Raw genomic sequence first — 17,093 nt, 5'->3', positions numbered from 1 at the left:
AGAACTGCTCTTGAAAAGATTACCACATATAATTCTTTCACTTCACCAATAGACACATTCATACTTTTCTACCAACACTGGCCAATTAAGTCCAAAATCCCTATCTCACTACTATTTTCTGTGGTTTTTCCCTATTATCAGAGTGACATAATTAAGATAGCAATTTTCTAATTTACTAGTCCGGGGTATCAAAAAACCTTATTTTGCTTAAAAAATAACTGCTCATTCTGTACTTCACAGACTTTAGGACACGCAGATACCTCTCCACTGAAGCCACGTCTATAAACACAGCTAACACACAATGGTGGTTCCTATCTTTGCTCTACCCTTAGTTGTAAAAGCTTTATTCAGCTTTATTATGCAGAACTTGGCCCAGCAGCCTTCAGTATGAGATGGATGATGTGTGGAAAGTTGCATACTCAGGTTGATTCTTAACAATGAAGAAGATTTGGGGACCTCAAGGAAAAAGTAGGTAATGGCAGCCATATTTTATTTGCAAAATAAAATTCCCAGCAGGGGCTACTTTCTTGCTGATTTGAGCTGCTTGGTTAGGTTTTCACATTTCATAAAGTTGCTCTGGGGCCTGATGGAAACATTCATTCTTCAAATGTGTATTTGACTCTATTATGTGTAAGACACTATGCCAGGTGCTAAGGGAGATTTAAAAAATGACCTTATTTCACTCATGGACTTGTTTCTTTCCACAACTCTCCCTTCACACCAAACATACAGACAAATGGCACTTCCACTCCCTCACAACCACATTTAGGGCCCTCGTTTCCTCTCCTTAAGCCCCTGTGTATACTAAGAAACCACCTATCATTTTCTTTATTATTATAAAGGTAATACATACAGTGGGGTTTTTTGTTTGTTTGTTTGTTTGTTTGTTTTTGCGGTATGCGGGCCTCTCACTGTTGTGGCCTCTCCCATTGCAGAGCACAGGGTCCGGACATGCAGGCTCAGCAGCCATGGCTCACGGGACCAGCCGCCCCGCGGCATGTGGGATCTTCCCGGACCGGGGCACGAACCCGTGTCCCCTGCATCGGCAGGCGGACTCTCAACCACTGCGCCACCAGGGAAGCCCTGGTGGGGTTTTTTTATATGTAAAATTCAAACAGTCGAGGGCATGAAATGAGAAAGAAAATTTCCCTTCCAACCATGCCACCAATCCCACAGCCCAGAAATAAGCACGTTTCTTAGGACTTCTTAGGATGTACACTCGCAACCAAGAATTGAGATTTTAAAACAAAAATGGGATCTTAGACTATATATTAATTTGCACCTTGCTTTAAAAAAAAATTCTATTTGTGAATTTTTATTTATCAGTACTCACAGATTTGCCCAGTTCCATAATGTGCTTACATGTTCATTTATTTAACCAGTCCCCTTGAAAGGCGTTTAGGTTATTTCTAGTGTTACGCTATTATAATGCTGCAATGAACATCTTTGCATGTTTGCCGGCACACTTTTGCAGGTGTATCCATAAAATAAATTCCTAACTGTGGCAGGGCTGAGTTACAGTATGAACAGTTTCAAGTTTTGAAAGATAATGCTAAAAAAAAAGAAGAGGGAGGAAGGAAGAAAATGCTGTGGCCGACACCAGTGGCTGCCCACTCACAGCAAGTGCCCCTTTCCCTCTGGCCAGCAAAGCTCCAGTTTTGTCCCCTCTCCTCCCAGCGCCCACTTGCTTTGGGGAAAGCTGGGCCCCAAGACTCGTCTAAGCAAGCTATGGGAGCCCCATGTCTCCATGCCAGTCATCAGATGAGACGTGGGCATCGGACCCAGTTTTGCCAATGGGGCACAGGAGAAGTTCTGCAGGGGGCTCCTAGCAAAGGTTTTCTCTGCTTTCCTCTTTTCCTGCCTCTGGACATCACACATCACTGTGTATGAGGATATGATGGTTGAAACAGCTTCAGCCACATTGGGGCCACCAAGAGCCAAGCTTGAGGACAAATGTCAAACTGAGGCTGGCAAAGAGGAAACGTATCTGAGTCTCTCATTAATTAACTCCAAAACTGTGCTAACTCTGGCCTTCATGTTTACATGAGATCATAAAGATCCCTACTAAACTACTTTTAACTGAGTTTTATTTACTTGCTGGTGAAAGTATACCCACTGCCCAGATGTTCTCCAAAAAGAAGCCCACTGGATTTATAATCCCACCCAGGGCGCGTACCAGAGTGTCTGTCCCCTCACAGCCATGGCTTCATCGGGTTTAATCCCCATCTATTCTCAGTGTATTTTTGCTTCATGGCCAGTCTTTTCTTCCTTGGAGAGTCTAGCAGCCCCTTCCCCAAAAAGGACACACTGAAAAAAGGTGACACAAAGGCGGCCAGTATTTCGTTCTGTTCCATCTGAGGCATCGCACTGGGCCACAAGTCTCAGCTGGCTCCTTCAGGAAAGAAAACACAGTCACCCTGGGCCGGAGATTCTCTAATGCCTTAGAGCCAGTCACGACTCTCTGCTGGGCTGGGACAATCACCAGGGTGTGGAAGGACAGCCCTAGACTAGAAACTGGATGACCTAGTTCAGATCAGCTACTTAGGAGCTGGTTGGCTGAACAGAAGTCACCCAACCTCCAGAAGCCTGTTTCTTTGAATGTAAAAGGAGGGCTCCTGAAATGAGGGCCCAGGGTCCTTATAAAGATGGGGACAGGGGCTTCCCTGGTGGCGCAGTGGTTGAGAGTCCGCCTGCCGATGCAGGGGACGCGGGTTCGTGCCCCGGTCTGGGAAGATCCCACGTGCCGCGGAGCGGCTGGGCCCGTGGGCCATGGCCGCTGAGCCTGCGTGTCCGGAGCCTGTGCTCCGCAACAGGAGAGGCCACAACAGTGAGAGGCCCGCGTACAGCAAAAAAAAAAAAAAAAAAAAAAAAAAAGATGGGGACAGGGTGAGTAAAGGCCCTGGTGATAAACTGTCACAGACACAGATGGGAGTCAGGCTGATCCCCACGGGCCTATGCTGAGAGGGGGCCAGGCCAAGGGTAAGCAGATCCCCTGGCCTCCTTGGACACTTCGGCCCTCTCTGCTCTACCTGTCACTCCTGCCACCACGGTGAGCAGCCTGTCAGGTCAGGACTGCTGACCAGAGGAAAAGCCAGCCCACCACTTCCGTTCCTCCCACAGATAAGCTGAGCTCCCAGGAGCAGCGTCACAGTGAATGAATGTGAAGTGACATTCAGTCGAGAGTCAGTGCTAACTTACAGGTATTACCAAGGCTTAGGCTGGTACCTGGGCAAAACATATATGAATCTTCACCCAGCTGGCCTAGCTTGAGCAAGCTTCCAAAAGGCTGGTTTGGCCCCTATTTTTCTCACCTCTCATTCATTCGTGATCATTGTGGTGGATTCAATCACTGTTTACTGCAGTCCCTTCTTTCCCATGTGACTTTGCAGTGGACGAGAATGGCCTGACTCTACTTCCCCACTGCACTGATGTTGGGTTTGGCCATGTGATGTGTTGGCCAATGGTTATGAGCCAAGGCCTTAAGAGGCATCACGCATCCCCATCTGCCCTCTTAGGCTACCACGATCTGCTACAAGATGAGCACACCATAGGCCCCCAAATAAGCACATGTGGAAGAGCCCTAAAGCCAGATGGAAGCCTGGAATCTAGCCTGGCCCAGCCAAGGCCAGCCTAGGTCAACCAAACCGTACCCCGTAGAAAAATAAATGCTTGTGGTTGTAAGGCACTGAGATCAGGGACTGTTGTGTTATGCAGCAACACTATGTAGCAAAACCTAACACAACCACCGTAAGAGCAAATATAATGTAAGTTTGTCTGGTACAGAGTACACATGCAATAATAAAATACTTGTGCTTATTTTAAGGAGATCTGAATTCATTTGTCATTCATACACATACAGAGAACTCCTACCCATGAGGCACCACACTAGCCCCACAGTAAGGTGAACGCAATGAAAAATACAAAGGTAATAACTCCTACACGTAACTTTTTAGTCTAGCAAATCCCCAAGCTTCCTAAATTCTACTGGGGGAGAGGGGTCGGTGCTGACAAAGCTTCTATTCATTTCATTCATTCATTCATTCATTCATTTATTGCCCTGGGTCAAATCACAGAAGGGAGGGATGAAATTCAGTATCTGTGCATTTAAGGGTCTGATTCTTATATTTATAAATGGTGAAATCTACTGCCTTCTACAAATGTACTTTTTTTTTAACATCTTTATTGGAGTATAATTGCTTTACAATGGTGTGTTAGTTTCTGCTTTATAACAAAGTGAATCAGCTATACATATACATATATCCCCATATCCGCTCCCTCTTGCGTCTCCCTCCCACCCTCCCTATCCCACCCCTCTAGGTGGTCACAAAGCACTGAGCTGATCTCCCTGTGCTATGTGGCTGCTTCCCACTAGCTATCTATTTTACATTTGGTAGTGTATATATGTCCATGCCACTCTCTCACTTCGTCCCAGCTTACCCTTCCCCCGCCCCCGTGTCCTTGAGTCCATACAAATGTACTCTTAAAGACAGAAACTGGAAATTATTTTGTAAACTACTTGAATTATTTTTAATGAACCCCTTTGTTCTATTAATCTTCACTTATTCACTCAACATACATTTACTGAGCACCTATGATACTCCAGGCATATGATGGGTAGCTGTGCTAGGAAGCAGCACACACAATTCCTAGCTCCAACTTCTAGCTGCCCAGGTGCACCACTAACCACGAACAAATTATTTAAAATTATAACTGACAGCTCCATGTAGTATCCAAAATTATTTTAAAAATAAAAATAAAAAACATCCCTATAGTTTAACTCCAATGTCTTCTTCCAATTTTACTTTTAAAAGAATTCCAGGGCTTCCCTGGTGGCGCAGTGGTTGAGAGTCCGCCTGCCAATGAGGGGGACACGGGTTCGTGCCCTGGTCCGGCAGGATCCCACATGCCGCAGAGCAGCTGGGCCCGTGAGCCATGGCCGCTGAGCCTGCACGTCTGGAGCCTGTGCTCCGCAACGGGAGAGGCCACAGCAGTGAGAGGCCCGCGTACCGCCAAAAAAAAAGAAAACATGTAAAAGAATTCCACTTCACCTGCAAATGTGGTGATTTCACCAACTCTCTTCTCCTTTTATCAAGCACAATACAGAAGATGAGTTTCAACCACATTCCTTCTTACATTCACTGCCACACACAGAGTTGTGGGAGATTCACACATTTAATAACCTTTGGTTTGTGTTTTTTTTTTTGGCCGCACCTTGTGGCACATGAGTCTTAGATCCCCGACCAGGGATCGAACCCGCTTCCCCTGCACTGGAAGCAGGGACCGCCAAGGAAGTCTCAACACATTTAATAACCTTTGGCATAAAGTCTTTTCAAAGGTCTTTGGGAAATCTCAATAAATTAGATCCACTGGTTTGCCCTTCTTCCCACATTTATTTTCTCCCTCAGAGAACATAATGGGTTCATCAAGCATGATTTCCCCATCTGAATGTCATGTTTTGTTTTGTTTTTTAAGGGTCCTGTGATCTCACCCTCTCCCACGGATTGCACAAGGCTGCTGGGCATGGAGGTGAATTAGCTCTGAAAATAAGGACCATTCCTCGATTTTAACTGGGGAGTCACAGAAGTGAAGTGTATAAGACCATACATGCATACACCTCCCTATGCAGACACTGTTCCAAGCACTCTATTAAGATTCACTCATATAACATATAACCCCAGAAGCAGGATTCGAACCCTGGAAGTCCAAGGCCAGAGTCCAGGCTCGTAACCACCAGGTCCTGCAGCCTCTGCAAATCCCAACCTGTGCCAGGGTCCCTGGGCTTCTCCACCCACCTGTCCTGGGCCAGCTTGATGAGGGTCCCCAGGAAAGCAGCACAAATGGAAAGCCATCCTAGAGCGTCCTTTATTTCAGGACACAGCTTTTCCCTGGACACTGCTCTGGGATAAATCCTAGCATCTGCCACAAAAGAACCTCTAAGCCCCCTAAAGCTGCCAACATCCTGCTTCCTCTTGGCAGGACCTACTCACCTCTCCAGAATCAAAGCAAAAAGCAGAGCCTCCTCAGCTATAAGGGCCCATGGCCCGTAACTCAAGAAAGCTCCAAAGCCTGGCTGAAATCTCAGGCCCTGCCTAAAGGACCCAGCATCTCACAGCCCTGAGCTGCTCTCCTAAATGCTTCAGTCTCTTCTTACTGAAGCCCCTACCCTGTTACTGAGCTCAGAACTGGGAGGATGGAGGCGACACACCATCTCCTTTCAGTCTGCTCTCTCTCTCCAGGAGCTAGCTTTACATCTCTGGGGCTTCAGGCTTCTCTGAATCTTCCATCATTGGTGGCTTAAGCGGGGTGGGGAGGAGAGAGTCCAGATTGTCTGGGTCAATGACACGCTACAAATCTGGCCCAGGCCTCCACCTGGAAATCTAAAGCAAAGGATATTATTAAAGTCACAGGTTAAGGATCCCTGACTCCACAGCAGCTCATTTAGAAGCCCGCAGTGGCGTTAAATGTAAACACTTCCCAAGAAAGCTTTAAAACAGAGGGAGGTTTTTATTAAACGACTTAATTGAGGGCCACTTCTCATGTGGAAAGCTTTTTACCCGGAGCAATAAAATGGCCTGGTGGGTGTTTTCCAGACACTTGTTTTTAAACCTGCTGTGCTGTCCTGGGGAAATGAAGCACAACTCTGGGCCGGTGTGTGTCCCCCTGCTGCTAATTCTTCAGCAGAAATAAAATACCTAATAAGACCTACTCCCCGGCAGCACAGAGAACCCGGCGTGACAATGTCACTCCAATATTCATTTCAAGGGTCATTAGAATCACCGACAGGAAAAGTGGAAAAACTAAGGCTGGCCAAAAAGAACCCAAATGAATGAAGAAAGACATTCTAAAGCTTGAAAACAGGACACGATGTGGGAGAATAGGCCTGATGAAACTGAGGCTTGGGTTACTCTACAAAGACACCAGGTAAAAGGAACGAAGTGCTGATACTCACTACAGAGCATGGATGGACCTGGAAAACATGATGCTTACTGAAAGAAGCCAGACCAAAAGGCCACATGTTGTATGATCCCATTTATATAAGATACCCAGATAGGCAATTCCACGGAGACAGAAAGTAGACTGGTGGTGCCAGGGCCTGGGGGGGAGGGAGGAAAGTGAAATGACTGCTTACTGGCTACAGGGTTTCCCTCTCGGGTGATGAAAAAGCTCTGGAATTAGATAGTGGTGATGGTTGCATAATGCTGGGAATGTACTTAATGCCACTGACGTGTACACTTTAAACTGGCTAAAATGGGCAATTTTACACAGTATGTATTTTACCACCATAAAATAGAAAATGCTAACAGAACTCCGGAAAAATCCTTTTTCAGCTCCTAACCCAGGAGCAATCCCTTCCTCACATGAATATAAATATACATGCTATAGGCCAAAATAATAAATAGTATTATTTTACTAATAACTCATTTATTGAGTTAAGCTTCCCATGTGCACTACGCACTTAAGGCCAAGTCACTCCCCCCACCCACCGCACCTGTCCTCAGGTGGGTGGTGTTGTTATCATTAGCCCCACTTTACAGGTGAGGAAACCAAAGCACAGGGAGGTCCAGGAGTTTGCCCAGGGTCACCCAGCAAATAGGGGAAAAGCCAAAGGATGAAGCCAGAGGGAGGAGAGCAGGTAGCTTACACCCAAACTCAGAGCACGGCCACTCTGCCACCGAATCGTAGGCTCTGCTGAAGGAATGTTTTCTGGGCCTAGTTTCCCACTTCGCCCGCAACACGGATATTCCTTGGCTGTTGAGCCCTAATCCTTTTTCAGTGGCATTTCTTGAGTGACCACAGAGTTCTCTGAAAAACACGCTCAAAATCACACCTTAGGAATCAAACTACACCTTCACATGTGTAGAACTACTTCATGTGGACAGAGCGATTTTCATGTGTTCGGATTTACTGTATTTAGTCCCGGGAACAAAGTGGTAAGATAGGAGGGTGATGTGATTACCCGTCCTTTCCTGGGGAGGAAAGCCAGCCTCCCAAGGTCAGGCCACACGGTGGGTGCAGGCACCTGGCTTCTACTCCAGGGCCCCACTCTGCTGTCTTCCTGAAGAGCCAGGTTTAACTACTCTGAGATGTTAGGGGATGTTTTTTAGCATGTAAGTTATTTATATGTATTATTTATATGTAAATAGGCGCACGCAATTACAAATGAAGTTAAGGAGCACGCTAGTGGAGAGGAAAACAGCTCTTGCCACATTCCAGGGGCACCTGTGGGGTAACCCAGAAGCACCAATAAAAGGTTAAATTCCATTCCCTCCACCCCACTTAAGAAAGCAGGGCTCTTTGCCACTGGCCAACAGCTCCCTTTGATAAGAGATGTTAAAAACCACCACCGCTGTTAGAGGTGCCACTTTGCCAGGGCTCTCAGCCTCCCAGTACTGACTTTTGGGCTGGATAATTCTTTGTTATGGGGGTCATCCTGTGCATTGTGGGGTATTTAGCAGCATCCCTGGCCTCTATCCACTAGATGCTAGTAGTCGCCACCACCCCTGGTCGTGACAACCAAGATGTCTCCAGATACTGCCAAATGTCCCCCAGCCGGGCCCCATTTTTGAGAGCCACTATACTATGTCAAAGAGATGTGGTCCTAACAGCTCTATGCGGTAAGAGCTACATACCCCTTTTACAGATGAGGAAACCCTGAAATGGATGAGGAACCTGCCCAGAATGCCACACTCCTTGTGATGGGCAAATGTGGTTTCCAATTCAAGCAGGTGAGACCCCAGTGCTCTCACCCCACAGTGGGAAGATGGAACAAGAAGACCAGAGGCGGATCTACCTTCTACCAGCTCACGTACTGAAATGTTAAATGGAGCCTTGCCCCGAGAAGATGGAGGTGGGCTTGAACCCTCCAGGGGTTTGATCCTCAAGTCCAAAGACAATGCGTTCTGCTGTCAAAAAACAGTCCCAGCCATGCCCGGAAGGCTGAAGGGCCTCCTTGACTCACAAAATAATCTGCAAGCTGGGAGTAGGCATGCCCTTTGAATAATAGTGCTTTAAGCACAAATACAAACAGCGATCACTGACCATGAGAGCCCGAAATACATTTTTTAAAACATGCCTTTATCAAGAATTCCCCTTTATTATTTTGGTGAAACATTCCCCCACAGTCTCACCCTTCTTAGCGCTCATCTGTCTTTCTGTTTAGAAATCACTGTGGCTGCTAGAGAGACACAGATGAAATACAAGACATCACGTTTCAAAAAGCTGAATGACTTCTGTCCTTCCTCCTACAAAACTTTATGGAGCATCTATTTTCTGCTACACACAGGGGTGCGAGGTCAGTTGAGAGAGACTTCCGCTTTACAGGTTTGTTTACAGGTTTTGGGGGGAGGGGGTTCCTCCAACCTGTTAGCAAAGGGCACTGATGGTGTTCTAATTGTTGAGATAAAGGCACATGCAAGCAGTCAACAATTTGTGAAGAAATAAATGAGTGGGTGAATTGAGGGGACAAATGCAGAGCCCATGCACTAACCAGGGCTCCGGGTCCAGAGGAGCATGGCTCAAGGCCGGACAAGTTTGAACCCTGGATCCAACCACTTGGTAGCTGCACAACTTCGACAAGTGACCCAATTTCTCATGGCCTTCTTTCCCTCACCAGGAAAATGGGTTTATGATAGTCCCCATCCCATAGAGCTGCCACGTTGGACACTCTCAGACAGGGCTGGAGGTAAATGCTCCAGAAGCATGTGCTATTATTATGAGAATCACTGATTTGGGCAGGCCTCCTGGGAAGTCTGGTGACTCTTTTGCACCCCACCCAGCTGCCTCACGCCCAGGAAGTTGGACTCAAGGCAGGTATCCAGGCCCTTAGCAAGAGGTGGTCATGCCCTGAGCAGACCAGACCTGAAGAACCAGGTAACTATTAGCTCTAATCCTCCCCCCACCACTCCGCTTCCCTACTTCCTCTCTCCCTCTAACCTTACACCCATTTCCACCCCACCCCACCCCAAAAAACAGCTTTCGGGTGGCTCAGGGCAGCACAGATAGTTAGGGCTGAGCGGCCTGACTACATATGAAACAAAGGTACTCAAGCCTCAAGCCTGAAACTCACAAGTAGGAAAAATCTTAAATTTGGTAAACTCCAGCCAGCAGTCCCTTTCCAAACTACTCTCTCTTATCTCTCCCTCCATTCTTTCTCTATCAGTTCCTCTCCAACTCTTAAAGCTTTCACTGTAATCACCACTCTCAGTAAACTTTCCAGGTTTTTGATATTTGATTAGGGCAAGGAGAGAGACTAATCCACTTTTCAGCTGCTGCTGTGCAATTCTAAGTCACTGTTTTTAATAAGGAGGATAAAAATCTTATAGGCAAAAATAGTGGAGAAGCAAATTCTTTTTTTTTTTTTTTTTTTTTTTTTTTTACAAAAAGCTATCTGTAATACAGCTACAACAAAGCTCAAGGATATGGATTAGTTCATAGGATATATTAGAACCTCTTTACGATTTTGGAAACTGGGCCCCCTCTTTTTCCCCTGAAATAAAATCAAAAGAGGGCAGCTGTTAGCAGCGTCTCCAACACTGAACTGGAATCACAAAACTCCAGACCTCACCAGGTTCCTCACCTGGAAAATGGGATCAACAACACTGACGTCTCAGGATCCCTGGGAGGAGTCTTAGCCGCAGGGGCTCCTCTTCCCTGAATGGACTCCAATTTGCAAGGGAAAACAGAGTGCCAGTTTCAAATGCAATAAAATACAGGCTAGAAAGCCAGGGGGAGTCAGAAGTAAAACTCAGGAGAATTACTGAAGCCAAAACTAGAAAATCTTGATCATCTTGCCTCAATCCTCTAGCAAAGAGATAAGCAAGGGTGAAAGATTATTAATAATTATTATTATAAATAATTAGTGTGATTAATAATAAAGATAATTAATGAATAATAATTATTATTATTCATAATTCAGGAGAATTATTGAAGCCAAAACTAGAAAATCTTGATCATCTTGCCTCAATCCTCTAGCAAAGAGATAAGCAAGGGTGAAAGATTATTAATAAAGGGGCTTTATAGACTTAAGAAAACTACAAAGTATATAACAGCCTGAGCCATTATGTACTCTACCAAAGGCAAGCAGAAAGCCCTGTGATTGGACAGCAGGGGATAAACCCGCCCTATAAAACAAGAGGCTGAAATATTCCATGTTCATGACAAATGCCCTGTGCTCTAATCCCAAACACTAACTCCATGATGACCCTCCATCGAGCTGATCCTTCTTAGGGTAAAATACAGAGCTACAGCCCATTGTAGTAATGGACACACACGCGGTAACCCTGTTTTCAACTTAACCTTTCCTAATTATAGCTCTGCACGCCTCTGAACCCTTCTGACCTGTAATTTTTTTTTTTTTTTTTTTTTTTTTTTTTTTTTGCGGTAGGCGGGCCTCTCACTGCTGTGGCCTCTCCCCCTGCAGAGCACAGGCTCCGGACGCGCAGGCCCAGCAGCCATGGCTCACGGGCCCAGCCGCTCCGCGGCATGTGGGATCCTCCCAGACCGGGGCACGAACCCGTGTCCCCTGCATCGGCAGGCGGACTCCCAACCACTGCGCCACCAGGGAAGCCCATGACCTGTAATTTTAAGAGCTTGAGGTACTTAACAATGCAGGAAAGTTTTGTTTTTGTTGCTAGTACCACATAAATAGGAACTGAATGTGCACGGCTTAGTTTTGCTCCAGAATATTCGACACTGAACTTTTTTAATCTCTTACCCAAGGACCAATTATCTCCAGAACTTCAGAGGTTTGCAGAACTTGAAGAAATGTGGAGACAATGTCTCTCTAACCTAGGATTTGGGATCCATTCAGAGCCTTTCTAAACAGCCTAATCTATCCTCTCCGTTTAAAAAAAACAGAAAAATAGGATTTCATAAAATTTCCCTTGGGATGATAAGCCCGCAGTGATCTTCAGTCTAACATTACGCATCGTCCCGTAGAGGTAAACAGTAAATCAATCCAGATCTAAGGGGACTGTGGTGTTAGAAAAACAAGGCACAGAAAACACAATTTCCCAATCAGTTCTGTTTTAGAGGCGCAAGGAGCAGTGGAAAGGCCTCAGCTTTGAATTCAGCTCTGGAACCTCAGCTCTGCCACTTATCTGGAGTGCCTGAGCTGCCCAGGATCTCTTTGGGCCTCAGTTTCCTCATCTGTAAAATGAGGCCACCTCCACCTGCCCCTCAGGAATGTACAGGTTTTAAAGCAACAGAGGGCAAGTGCCCCGCTCGCTACCTGACACGTGAAAGATGGACAGTCAACAAATGTAACTACACTTACAACCCTGGGGTTATTAGTCCTGTGAGTCAGTTGTTTGGAAACCACCTTCCCAAGGAAAAGCAGTGTGAAGTCCAGTTTCCTGTCTGTCCAAGGAAACCTGAGCTAAAGGGACAACAGTATGATAAAGAACGAACATCCACACACTGGCTGGAGCCACAGACAAGAACCGACCCACCTGCTCTCAAAGTACAACGGCTGCTGTTACCCTCCTTCCAGCTCAGTTGCACAGGAGGGGTAGCCTCTACTCACTAAGCTGAGGTTGCCAGTTACCATCATGGCAAAAAGGGATCCAGCCACATTCTCCGCCAGCTTCCCATCCCCGGTCGTATCCCTGCACTGCTTGCCTAAGTACTCCTCAAGCAAATCGCATCTGCCAGAATCCTAACTCCTCCTTCCTCACTCCTCACTTTCCCTTGGCAGGATCGGCCGTACAAACCCCTCTCGTCCATCAGAAAAGTATCTGAAGTCAATTATTTAAAACTTGACGTAGGGACTTAATAAAATAATTTAAACCCAAGAAGAGCTTTTCTTGTGTCTGCTTTGCCAGTGAATTGACAAGGTATCTATACACCCAGGTGCGGCGAGCCAGGTGGTACCCGACTCCCCACACAGTTCTTCATGCTCACTGTGTGTCTAAGAGTTCCCAACTTACCATAACCCCCAGTTTACATCTCCACCAGATTTCAAGCTCTATACCGTTTACCACGAAATCGGTGAACGATAACAGAGCTTTGCCAGGAGTGGGGGCTTCATAAGAACTGAATTTGTTATATGACTGAATAAAGAAACAACAAAAACAAAAATTTGGTATGAACTTAAGATGAAGCACTCTCTCTCCCAGGGATATTGGTCTGGGGGATGGAGGACAGTGCCTGAAGAAGGAAGGACAGTGGGGTCGGACTGGGGCATTTGACTGAAAACTCCAATAAGCTTCCCCTACATGAAAGCTGGTCAACCCTGGTGCTCTTTCCATCAAATCCCCCTTTCTTCTCTTCTACTTTCAGGGTTTTCATGGTATAACTTGTTTCTTGATAACAGCAATGTCATGTAACAGAATAAAGTAAGCACTTGGTCATTCATGGAAAATTACCCAATTTTCAATTCCCCTTGAACTTTGTTTTTCTCCTCTGATGCCAACCTTTCAGCCATTTCACTGCCCTTTAGTGCCAGGATCAGAGGAGGAAAAGAAAGGAAAAGCACAAAATCAGTCGTGTTTTTTAAAAGGGTCAATGGCACCTCTTAGATAAATGGGTTGCAGGCAGGGGTGGGGACAGAGGGAGTTAAGGAAGCCATTGAATTCTTTAAACCATCCCCAACCCCATCAATACAAGCAAATTAACTGTCCCTACGTGAAGGGGAAAAAAAAAAAGCCAATACGGCAGTCTATTCTTAACACAAATCAAAGATCACTCTTCTGAATGCTGCAAACCCTTTCTCTAAATAAAGAAGCCCCTCACTAACTCTTTCTTCACTTACGTTCTTCTAATCACTTTAGAATATTAGAGTTACTACTAAAAAGGGAGAAATGCTTAAATAAATGTGTTAGGTCCATATTTACACATACTTTTTCTTGTTTTTCCAGAATGTACCATTATATTCACAGTTTAACCATTGCTGTTCAGGTGCAACTTTTCAGGCACTAGGAGTTCGTCAGCATTCTCAAGTCAACATTTTCCCCCTAAATGGAGATAAGATTAGCAAGTTAACGAACCAGTCAATAACATGGCTTCATTTTGTTGGCCTGGTCCAAAAAACCAAAAAAACTCAACAGTAGGAAAACACTTTCCATATGGTCTTTTTCCTCCAAAGGTTGAGGATTCCGGCCAGGGGCCACCCTGTGAGACCATGCCCTCCACATAACCTCCATTCTCAAGCTAAGACAGTTAAGCCCACTGCCACCGTGGCCCCACTTTCAGCAACTGAGCACAGGGATAGGAGCAGCACATGGTAATGGAAGATGGGAAAGAGAGAGAAACCAACTTGGACCAAACTCTACAATTTTGCATTTTTTTTCAAAATGAATGTTCTTTTGACTCACGTTAGGAGCTAGAAATGAACACAAACTTTCCTCCAACTCTGGAGGGCATTCTCTTAAAAGAATGTCACACCACTAGTAACAAAAATGTCATACAGGGCTTCCCTGGTGGCGCAGTGGTTGAGAGTCCACCTGCTGATGCAGGGGACGCAGGTTCGTGCCCAGGTCTGGGAAGATCCCACATGCTGCGGAGCGGCTGGGCCCCTGAGCCATGGCCGCTGAGCCTGCATGTCCGGAGCCTGTGCTCCGCAACGGGAGAGGCCACAACAGTGAGAAGCCCGTGTACCGAAAAAAAAAAAAAAAAAAAAAAAGTCATATAGAGGGCCAGCGCCTAAGAAAAAAATGAAATCCACTGGTTTGTGGCCACGTAGCATACAGGTGGGAATCTAATACAAACATCATACTTAGGTACCACAGTAAATTAACCAAGATCCCAGGAGACTGTCACAATAACACACTATAAGAAAACATATGCTCAAATTCAGTCAATGTATACATATATTCGATTTTTCCTTATGCCTATTTCCCTATCATTTTTAAGATTAGACAAGTGGCAAAGGTCTCACCTCAGATGTGTCATGCTACTGTAGGCACCAATTCCCTAACTCAGATATTATGCTATCAACAAGAAATACACACTGTGTTAATTACATCTGCTGGGCTTAATCACACAGTGGGAATAAGCCCGATCTACACAATGAGGCTTAACACACATATTAACACCATATCAACTACAAAATAATGACCTTGTCAGCTTGCATGCTTAAAAAATTTCCCCACACGTTTATGCAGAACCATAATCTGTGCCAGAGGATCTCCAAAAGCTGATGGATTCCTAAATTATTTTTCCTCCTTTTAATCTGAAATCCTTTCCAAATAGGACAAGTCAAACTATCAGTTTCCCTGAATAAGAACCCTGTAGCATAACCTTGACCCCTGCAAGGACTTCATGACTTTAATCCCTCCACTGTCACCTCCTTGGCAGAAAGTGCACTAGCAATATTTTCTGTGAACAGAGAGGTAGAAGCAGAGGGAACTCCAGAAAAAAAGGCACCATCTGCAGTTTAAAGTTGGAAAGCACCAGCCCACAGGTTTTTCAGGTGCCAAGGTGGATTACACAAGGCAGAATCGAGAGCAGCTGAGATGATCTCTAGTAGTTCAGAAAGTGGGTGTGGAAAGCGAAAAGCACACCCCAAAGCACATTAGAATCACCTGGCTTTTTAAATTCCATTGATCAGGCTGCGCCCCAGACCAGCTAAATCAGGATCTCTAGAGGTGGGACCTAGGCATCAGAATTTTTTAAAACTCTCTAGATGTGCAGCCAAGTTTGAGAACCAATACCCAAAAGAAATCCCCAACGTGTTTTGAACAGCGCGTTGTGAGCAGCGCTGGAAAGGCACCGCAGCCTTGGGGTGAAGGGGTATACACAGAGTAAACATACAAAGTTTTTTAAAAAAAATCCTCTGTAACTAACTCCAACATGACAGCCAAGCACCTGTGTAGAGGCCAAACAGTGATGCAACTTGGAAAAGTCCCTTGGAAAGCTAGGATGTGTGCCGTACGTGAGCCGGGGTCTTTCAGGACGACCTGCCAGGACCGGGAAAGCCAGGGAGAGAGGAACGCCCACCCGCCCTTTCTTTTCAAGGGATGGTCGAGACCAGCACGCCCAGAAATAAAGTAAAAGAGGGTCGGCAGGGACCGAGGTGCTCGCTTGGGTCCGGGAGGAACCCGGGCTCACTCGCAACTGTCACTCGAGCCCGAGGGTCGAGGCAGGGGTGCTAAGGCTGCCAGCCCCTCTTCACTACACGGCGGTCCCGGAGCCCCTCCCTCGCCCCGGCCCCCCGGGAACCCGACCATCTGTCCTGCACGTCTACCCGCCAGGGCGCGCGAGCGGGAGCCAGGAGCGCACTTTCCAGCCCCGGGACCCGCGCGCCTGGGGGCGGGCGCGGCGCGGCGCAGGGCTCGGACGGCGGGCCCGAGCCCCTCCGGATCCCGCCGCCCACGACGATACCTCGGCCTCCCGGTCCTAGTCCCCGCGCCCGCTCCCGGCTCACTTACCGCCGCCGCCGCCTCCCGGGTCCCGCTCCAGCCGCAGCCAGCAGAGCCCGGCCAGAGTGCAGGGACCGCGGCGCCGCCAAGAGGCCGGGCGAGCCCGGGCCCCGCCCCGCCCGCCCTCGGGGAGGAGGGGCCGGGGCTGGGGCCGGGGCTGGGGCTGGAGCCGCCCGGGTTGGGAAGCCTGGCGTACGCCCCACACCCCGCCCGAGCTGGCTAGTCCCGCCCGCTCCAGCAGCTCGGCGGGCCCTCCCTGCACTCCCGCGTGCCCTCGCGCCGCCCCGGCCCTCGGGACAAGTCTCCCCGCACCCCGACACCGCGCCTACTCGGCTCGCCGGGACGCGCCCGCCCCTCCGCCAGCACTTCTTCCCCATCCCACCCCATCAGGCCTCACACTCCTCTCCAGCTACGCTTTGTCCTCACCCTTCCCCAGATCGGAATGTCCTCCCACCTCCCCTCCGCCGTCCCCGGTACTCTTCACCTCCGAGTCCCGGCAGTTCCAAATTCTCCGTCTCCTGGGAGCCTTGCCTGTTTCGCAACCCCGACTTCCCTTCTGTCTCTTCTCCACGGCCCCTTGGCCCAGTTTTCTCCCTACCCTTACAGGCAGACTTTTTCTCCCTACCTGGTCAGAAACTTTAAGGTATAACTTTTCTCCTACCACAATCAAATCTGCAAGTGTTTATTGAGCACCTACGAAGTCTAGAAATACTGGTGGAGGGGTCGCCAATAATA

The 17,093-nt window shown here is 47.3% G+C and overlaps 1 protein-coding gene across 2 annotated transcripts in view; it reads right to left on the bottom strand.

Moving 5' to 3' along the window:
• CGNL1 (cingulin like 1) overlaps window positions 1-16,440 on the bottom strand; it is a 163,720-nt gene extending 147,280 nt beyond the window's left edge. The window contains exons 1-2 of one of the 2 annotated variants that reach the window (XM_081229530.1): window positions 16,368-16,384; window positions 13,839-13,952 (exon numbers count right to left, since the gene is read on the bottom strand). The gene's annotated coding sequence lies outside the window, so the exon portion shown is untranslated. Of the gene's footprint in view, window positions 1-13,838; window positions 13,953-16,367 lie in introns of both variants that reach the window. The other variant, XM_081229529.1, reaches the window with a different exon arrangement.
• Between the last annotated feature and the right edge of the window lie 653 nt (window positions 16,441-17,093).

Source organism: Mesoplodon bidens, assembly GCF_964165515.1.
Source record: "Mesoplodon bidens genome assembly, chromosome: 3".
In the NCBI taxonomy this organism is placed as follows: domain Eukaryota; kingdom Metazoa; phylum Chordata; class Mammalia; order Artiodactyla; family Ziphiidae; genus Mesoplodon; species Mesoplodon bidens.
The sequence above is the reverse complement of the archived record's forward strand: the minus strand, read 5'-3'. Positions and strand labels throughout refer to the sequence as shown.